The following is a 7,305-nucleotide window of genomic DNA, read 5'->3' on the forward strand; positions in this document are numbered from 1 at the left end:
GCAGAGCAGAGCAGAGAAAGTGAGTGTGAGTGCGTGGGAGAGAAGCAGTTGCCTCTAGAGATTAACACAGAGCGATTAACATAGAGTGAGAGGGAGAGAGGCAGAGAGGAGCAGCGAGCTGATATTTAATTTCCAGTTTCCAGTTTTCAACAGATTTTCATCAAATTTGGTAATCAGCCATTATATATTAATCTAGAATTTTGTGTACAATTTTATGAAAATCGGCCTACTTTATCATATAGCTGCCATACAAACGATCGTTAAAAATAGAGGAAAATGGAGGCATTACTTTATTGTTTTTTAACATATATATATATATAATTTATATTGTATTAGTTCCTAGTGATCGAATTTCGGTCTGCAATGGTATACAAACTTTCTTGTTTAAATTTAAATTAGGAATCGAAGTGCTGATCAATAAAATATATATATAATATACAAGAAAAGTTTATAAAATAATAAAACAGGAAAGAAATCTAATATTGCGAAGCGGAAATTTGGATCTGGGAATTGAAATTGATAAAAGTTAATTACGACGTAAAAAATGCCTTAATTTCAATTCGGAAAGCTTTTCTGTGTTAGTTTTTATTGCGCAAATCAAACTGCATACTCAATTTAACATTTTAGAACATTGAAATTTTTGACAATTTTAATGATGTAACTTCTTATCTTTTTTTTTTCAAAAATGGGAAAAAATTGACAAAATTTTGATTTCTTCCAGACATGCCTAGATCGACTCAGCTGTTGATGCTGATCAAGAATATATATGATTTATAGGTCGGAAATGACTCCTTCGCAGGATTTTAAGCATGTGACTAAAATTATAATACCCTGCAAGGGTTAGAGGATCAACTACTATTTGTATTATTTATTGTATATTTTTAAAATTGTTTAACAATAAACAGCATATCCAATCAATCATTAAATTAATATACAGACATTTGCCATATAAAAACAATATTTCTCTTTGTAATATTCAAAGTATTTATTAGGAAGTCAAAAAAAGATATTTCATATTTTTATAAGATTTAATACTAACAAAATGTTGAAATTGATTATAAATAATATTAAAAATAAAACGAATTACAACCATAGATCTAAAAACTAATCATATTCTAGTTTATTTCAACCAAAAGAAGAAGTAAAACCTCTTTATAAACCATTTATAAGTATATTCCTTTACTATATGTTGCTGCACCTTGCTTTATACATATTTCTTTATCACCCCTCGCAGTACCACCCCTTTTTGTGAATATTTTCGGCAACAATGTTGCAATAACAACAGCAGCAGGAGCAGGAGCAGCAGCAGAAGCTGCAGGAAAGAGCCCAGAAAGGAGCAGGAGTTGGAGACGAAGGACGACGAGGAGTTGGCAGCGGAAGGCGGTTAAAAGCAGAAAGGGCATTCGGGGGCCCCAAAAAGGTGCGTACAATCATTTTATTGATTTATATGCCGAAGCTATTACAACTGACATTCGAATTTTCCAACCTGTGGGGGAGTGAAAATGTGTAAGGTGGTTTGGAGATGAAGGTTACCAGTGTGTGGCAACCCTGAAAATGCCAAAAATTGCTATTGTTATTGTTGTTGCTGCTCCTGATTTTGCCGTTCTTTTTTTTAGTTTTCTTGTTGTTGTTGCACTGTTGTTGAGGCTGCCTCGTGGCCAAATGTCCCCTGGTTGCCCCAGCAACGTGCAACAACTCGGGAGGGGGGAAAAGCAAGGAAAATGAAGACGCAGCATCATGAGAAAAAGAAAATATGCCGGAAAAGCAGCAGCAGCATCTGAAGATGGCATTGGCAGTTTCTTTCTTTATATACTTTGGTCATAACAACCCCCTCCCCCTCTCCTTGGAGCCGCCTTTGGTGGCCCCTCCTCTTCGGACCACCCCTATTTCCTTTATGTGTAGCACACTTTTAGGCCAGGCTTTTGTCTTTTTTAGTTTACTTACTTTTGACAGTGAAAAGGAGGCGGTGAAGGGAGGCCTGACAAGTGGGCGTTTTGCAGAAGGGGGGAAACGATGACGAAGTGGAAGAAGAAAGCAGAAGAAATGCGAGAGGGGGTGAGTGGGTGTAGGAGAAAGTAGGCAAAGATCTCAAGCGAAAAAGAGAGGGGGGAGGCAGAGAATGCACCGAAAAGAAATGGCATTAAATTAACTCTTTAAACTTAAGATATAGTTGAAATATTAAAGGAACAGTATTAATAATATAATAATATATTTAAATATATAAGATTTAGTATTTTTAAAATATTTATTTAATATTTTTCTTAATAAATAAATTCAAATATAATATATTTACATATCTCTATACTATACTATATTTCTATACTTATAAAAAGTTTCATCATTTTAAAGCAATTTTATCATTATTATCTAAGCGTATTTTAATTAAGTCTTGAATATAAACAGCAAGATTATTTTTCTAGCAAATTAATATTAACTTCAAAGCTTAGGAACATCATAAATATATATTTATAAAAATTATATTTATTATACCAATAGAAAAACAATATCTAAAATATCTTTTCCCCCTATTTTCTCTGTGCATTTGACAGTCTGACAGCCTACTCGTTACTTTGACAACAACTATGCTCATCCTCACCCTTACCTCCCACCCACACCCACACCACTTCAAAAGCACAACACTCCCTCCTCCTTGACTCCTTCTCAGCAAACTTCCCCCCTCCCACCACTGAGTCTCTCCTCTTCACTCTGCTGTTCCCGACATCTTTGTGTATCCGTGAGATACTTTTTGCGCGCTGCGCTTTTGCACTTTCACTTTCATTCTTCGCATTTTGGTATATGTATTGTATATATATCTATATATATATATAACAAGGAAAATCAATTCCCTCCCTGTGTTTTTTGCACTCCAATGTCACTGGGCCAAAAATTAATTAAGGTCGCAATGGGGGAAAGTATCTATGTATGTATGTATATCCTCCTTGCCTCCTTGTATCTCTCTGGCACTTTAAACATCTGCGGATGGCTGTGTGCGTGAGCTCTAATTAAAATTTATATATGCGCGATAAGTTTTTAGTGGCTTACTTCAACTTCTTCGTCGACATTGTGCCTCCTTCTTGGTTGGTATTTTGGTTTTGATTTTGACAGGGGACGACAAGTGGCATGTGGTGTGTGTGTGTGTGTGTGTGTGTGTGTGTGTATGTGTAGAAAGCTAGAATCAAAGTTAAATTTAAATATTTGTCAATTAAATTGAGGATTAAATGTCAAATGGTCATTTGAAGTGGGGAAAATAGTGAATTTTAATAGGTAATTTATAAAAGAAAATATAAAAAAATAGGTAAATAAATCATATATAAATATATCATGAAATATATCTAATAATATTTAAATTATAGCTATTATAAATGAATTATAGAAAGCTCTATTTACAAAAACTATATATTAAAATAAAAGAAGAAAATACATTAAACCACTATTAAATATTGTAAAGTAATTAACTAAATAATCATATTTATGAGTAGAATTTTCGTAAACATTACTATTTCTACATTTTTTATTACTTACTTTCTTTATACTTTTCTTATAACTACAAACTAATAACCAATTTTAATTACAATTATATTTAAAATAAAAAAAGACTTAAAAATCCTAGAAAGTATTTAAAATTAATACAATAAAGAACCGTTTTATATACTGTAGGTTTTTTCCCAAACTACCCTTGTAATTTATCTAATAACTTTCTAATAATTACCAACTGATTAATAGTATTAACCTCATCATCTCTACCTTCAAGAACTTCACATCATGTCCCAATAAACCACAAGTAAAATCACTCCCCTAATAACTTCCTAAACACTCACAAAAACACACACATAATAAAACTCTCCTGACACAAATATGACAAATTTTTAGCAAATTGTAAGCCAATTTGAGATATTAATTACAAACATCGTTAATTTGTGCCATTACAAGGCGACATGCTAGCCCAGAAACAACAACAACAAAAATAAATATCAAAAGGGGGCCAACCCCCTTGAAGGGGGAAAAAGAGGAAAATGCCATAGCACAATTTCATTGCGAAAAGTAGTGAAAGTAATGGCCAAAAAAAAAGTTTCTGACACACTTTGCCACGCAACAAGGAGCTAGGATATAGAGGAAGCTGCTTTGAGCCAGGCCAAAACCCACAGACAGACAGAGTCATGTGTGTGTGTGTGTGGGTGAGAAAAAAGCGTTCAAAATAAGGGGATAAACATGTTGAAATTTATTATATTTAGTTGTAAATATGTGTGTGCGTGTGTGTGTGCTGAAAATCCACAAAGGGAGCAAAAAAAAAAAGAGAAGAAAACCAACCCGTATTTGGTCTGGCGTTAAATGAGATATTTAAGTCATTCAGATGCTGTTTGGCCGATAAGCAAATTCAGGTCAAGCCTTTTTACCCGCCGCCCTTTTTATGTTTGGCCTTCCTTCCCACTTTCCCCCTCTTCACCCCATTCATTGCTACCCAAATGCCTTTTTGGCCTCACAAAATAGGTGAATAATAATGGTTGAGGCCTGTTTATAATTTGTTTTTATTTCGGTCAGCACAAAAGTTTCACTTTTCCATGCATTTCGCATAGATTTTTTTTTGCCTACAAAATAAAGGGATAATTACTTGCTATTTGATGTGTATTTTTGTAATTTGTTTAATTTAAAAGTTTTATTATGTAACAGGGATATATTAAGGTTTTGGCAGTGGGTTGTGTTTTGGGGTTTTTGTTTTTGGATTTTATATGTGGGCGTAGTAGTTTCTGAAGCCTTCTCAGTATCAAAATTCATCAATCAGTTTCTGGGCGAAAAATAAACTGTTGCATACTTTTTGAGGTGAATAAAACTTAACGAAAGTGTAGATTTAAATGTAGAAAAAATATTTGTAGGAACAAAAGATACTAGAAAAATATTATATTAGAAATAATATTTTATTATAGTTAATAAAATATAATTGAAATTAAATAAATTAAGGAAAAACTCAGAATTTTTGTATTTTTATGCTAGTTTATGAACTTTCACAATGGTAAACATAAAAAAATATAGTTAAAAACATGAGGTTTTATAAAATAAATATTTAAATTTAAATATATTGACTATTATAATTATAGAAATCGAAAAAATAATTATAAACTGAAAAACTTGCAACATAAAAGGATTATTTTGGTTAATTTTAGAATACCGAAAACCAATGTTTCTCGATTTCAATCAAATAAAATGATCAGTTTCTTATTTTGTAACAAATAAAATAGTATATTTCAAAATTATTCATTTATATAAGACAAAATGTCTTGAATTTAAAGTAAAATTACCTATAAACCCTGCAAATTCTAAAATAGAAATAGAAAATTAATGACTAAGACAGATGGGAACTAGTTAAGGCCTCTCGAAGAACTAAATTTTGAATTAAATAAATAAATATATATATCTATATTATTATATAATATACAAAAATATTGATTTAAATTATTAATATTAATATTTATCTGTATTTATATAAACATTTTACATGTTATATTATTTATTTTTATATTGTATTTCAAATATAATATACCATTGTCTAGCATAAACCCTTTTCTATAATCATTTGTTAATTGCATACAATTACCCTCAATTTATTATTATCTCAAAACCCCTGTCTGATGTCTGTCTCTGCCAAACCAAACCCATAAAAACGGTTAATATATGTCAAAACCAAAACAGAAACAAAACCAAAAAACTAGATAAAAATAAACCGCAGATGACATTCGCCATAGAGCACACTTCTATACCTATACTAGACCTAGACTAACATAATAATCAACATAGATTATATAGCAACAGCCACACGCTTCGCTAGCCAGACCCAAAAAAAAAAACTATACAAAAAAAAATAAAACTAAACAAACTATTGGAATACACACACACACACACATGTGTGTAAAGAGAAATAGAACGCACGATCGGCCAGATAAGATTCGGTATAGTGTGGGCTCGCTTTGTCAGACGATTATTTCTCTATTGTTGTTGTTGTTGGGGTTTTATGTATATATATGTATATATATATTATTTATATATATATATTTATATACCTAGATTCATAGAATCATGTAGCAGAGACAGCAAATTCTCCAAACCAAGCACCTTTTCTCGTCTCTCTTAAAAAGACTTCTAGGCAGTTTAGAGCAATCAAAAAGATACACTTGAAATAGTTTTGATACAAAATGTATTAACATATAATAATGATCTTTAATATATACATAAATAAGTCTAAAATTTGTATATTATTTAGATCAATCTCTCATTTATATATTTAATCTTGAGCTATTATTTAATATTACCTTGAAATGTCTCAGTTGATCACACGCACTTATCAATGGACTACCTCTCTCTCTCTCTCTTATTTGCTATCTTCTCTGTTCCCTTAAACTATATAAATATATATGTATATATACACTCTCTTATCGGGAGAGAAACACACACCCCATGCCCACAATAGTTAAAGCAAATTTTTTTTAGTTTTTTTCTTTGTAGTTGCCTTTTTGGTTGTTTTCTATTTAATGGCTTATACCTTGAACTTCACCGAATTTTTGCCATTTGTTTTGAACACTCGCACATTTGTTGTTGTTGTTATTATTGTTAATTTATGTGTGTGTGTGTGTGTTTTTCGCATTTCTTTTTCGCAAATGTTGATAGTTTGTTATTGTTTGGCTCTTCACTCGTGTGGGGGTGTGCGAATTTGTTGCTATTTTTTATTCTGGATCGTAATCAGTTTTGTTGTTGCTTTAAAATAGTTTTTTTTTAGGATGATTTATGCTGGGGTATTCGCCCCCGTTTTGAAAGGGGGAATACGATGAGATTTGATTGAAAGAGTGATTCATAATAATTAATTATAAATTAGCATAGTTTGAAGTAGGTTTAATATAATAACTCTTAGGGGAAATTCTAGTTTATAATTTAATTAAAAGTCTAGAAGAGCTACTTTTATATTTTTGTGTATATAATATATAAATTGATTGCCAAAATACCAAAAAACCACCAATTTATCTATGTAACTAACCCCACCTTTTGGTTCACATATTTAATATGAAATTAAATTATCATAGATCTTACAAGTGCTTGGTTGTTTTGACTTCAATTTCTCCGCCATAAATCTTAGCAGTCAGCGACTAGAATTTTTTGTTGGCCACAAACAAAGCAAAGAATATTAAAATCAAGTTCAACTAATTCCAAGAACCGAAAGTGTTCTTACTACCCCCGATTCGGGTTTCTAAGACTTCTTTTGGAGTAAAAAACCCTCTCCAACTTCACGAAAAGGCAAAGAAAAATAAAAAAGGGGCCATA

This window comes from Drosophila serrata, unplaced genomic scaffold (genome assembly GCF_035046125.1).
Source record: "Drosophila serrata isolate PLE 108 unplaced genomic scaffold, ASM3504612v1 contig_240, whole genome shotgun sequence".
NCBI lineage: Eukaryota > Metazoa > Arthropoda > Insecta > Diptera > Drosophilidae > Drosophila > Drosophila serrata.